Source organism: Capsicum annuum, unplaced genomic scaffold (genome assembly GCF_002878395.1).
Source record: "Capsicum annuum cultivar UCD-10X-F1 unplaced genomic scaffold, UCD10Xv1.1 ctg5261, whole genome shotgun sequence".
In the NCBI taxonomy this organism is placed as follows: Eukaryota; Viridiplantae; Streptophyta; class Magnoliopsida; order Solanales; family Solanaceae; genus Capsicum; species Capsicum annuum.
In genome coordinates this window covers 905-2,817 of record NW_025860654.1, presented here as the reverse complement: position 1 = coordinate 2,817, position 1,913 = coordinate 905, and the positions used below count along the sequence as shown (strand labels likewise).

Here is a 1,913-nt window from a genome sequence, read left to right as displayed (position 1 = left end):
AAAATTAATAAATAATTATTTAATAATTATAAATATTCCAACTACTGTAATCAAAGTTTTAATAAATAACTATTTAATAATTATAATTATTTCGACTACTATAGTCAGAATTTTAATAAATAATTATTTAATAATTATAATTATTCTGACTACTATAGTCGGAACTAAATAAATAATTATTTATTATTTATAATTATTCCTACTACTGTAGTTGAAATTTTAACAAATAATTATTCAATAATTATAATTATTCCGACTACTATAGTCGGAATTTTAATAAATAATTATTTAATAATTATAATTATTTCGACTATTGTAGTTGGAAATTTATTTTGTTTTGCCAGCTATGCTATTCTTTCATTGGCTTATACTACCATCATATTACAAACAACATACCTAATGTATTTTTCACAAACACAACAAAAATTTAAAATTCAACCACTTTGAAACATCCAAAACCAACTTCGAGTCAAATAGTTTAAACATCACAAGAGAACTTTAAGTAATGTCACAATCCAAAACAAACATCGAGTCAAATATTTAAGCATCCCAGGAGAACTTTAAGTCTAAAAGTCACAACCAAAAACAAGAACAACAACTATAAGCTAATCATCATCAGGTTCACTCTCTTCCCCAGCATCAAATACTTGTGACATGTGTTTTCTTAACCAACTCCTCAAATTTAGCAAACTTGGCAAACTAGCATCATTATCAACACAATGTTGCACCAAGTTTGCAATTTTCTTTCTCATCGCTTTCATTTCTTCCATAGTTTGCAAAGTAGAAGAGGAATTGGGAAACAACGAAGGACTACTCAAAGATTCGAGAACACCACACCCATAGGTTCTACCTTTCTTCGGACCACCAATAATAGTTGTCCACATGTTAGTTATATCTGCAAGTGATGGTTGGACCATGGTTCCATCTTCTGAAGTAGGTTGGGTTTGATGCCAATCTTCTATGCTTTTTTAAAATCTTCCTGAAAGAAAAATTATTTGTCAGTATGTAAACAAGCTAAGTCCGAAAGAAAAATTATTTGTCAGTATGTAAACAAGTTACGTTAAGTAATAATAAAACAATGTATGAAAAAGTTATTATCTTACATATGATCCTTAGCATGCGTTTTGGCTCAATCTTGTCTTGTACTGTCCTTCTTTTTCTTCCAATGCGTCTCTTCGAAGACCTCAAGAAAAGTTGGCTCTTTGCCCCCATTTAAGAATTCCTACAAAATTTTAGAAAAAAGATAAATAAACTATGATTTTAAATTGAAATGATTTTAAATTCTCCAGTATAACCTGAAATTTTTAGTGGAATAATATCTTGGACATAAACTTATAGTATCTCTTGTTAAACTTATATATAGTTAGTCTACTACCTACCTAGTTGGTCTACTACTACTAGTAGAATGTGAAAAAGTATTGATAGACTATCGTAAGAGAAAGTATTGATCTAGTCAATTATTGATCTGGTTAAGTATTGAGCATAAGGAGCATAGGTTAAATGGAATAAACTTACTAACTAATGTTATTAATTGACTAAATCTTTTGGTCTGGGATTCAGTGAAGAACAGGAGTTCCAAGTAGATTGTGTAATCAAGTGCAAGTCTCCAGGTTGTAATTTAATAGCCAAACAAAAAAAATGAGCAACTTGGCAAGTGGTATCTAAACAGATTAAGGAGAGGTTCTCATAACTGGGCTAGCCCATTATCAACTGAATTTAGAACCCGTCTACTACGGGCCCTGAGGAAATTTTATGTTATCAAAAGATAAAAAAGGTGAGATCCTTAGATTTCCCCCTCCTTACATGTATTTTTCCAGTCCATCATTATTCCAGTAAACCATTCCCCATAAATAACTCTATTTTATGTCTCAAAAGTTTGTTGCAGTTTACTAATGGAAATCCATTCCCACAGG

The 1,913-nt window shown here is 30.3% G+C and overlaps 1 long non-coding RNA gene across 1 annotated transcript; it reads right to left on the bottom strand.

Moving 5' to 3' along the window:
- Positions 1–447: 447 nt before the first annotated feature.
- On the bottom strand, positions 448–1,224 carry LOC124892964. Its single transcript, XR_007050489.1, has 2 exons — positions 1,104–1,224; positions 448–975 (listed from the first exon to the last, which is right to left on the bottom strand). It is a non-coding gene; the product is annotated as an uncharacterized LOC124892964 (long non-coding RNA).
- Positions 1,225–1,913: the final 689 nt, after the last annotated feature.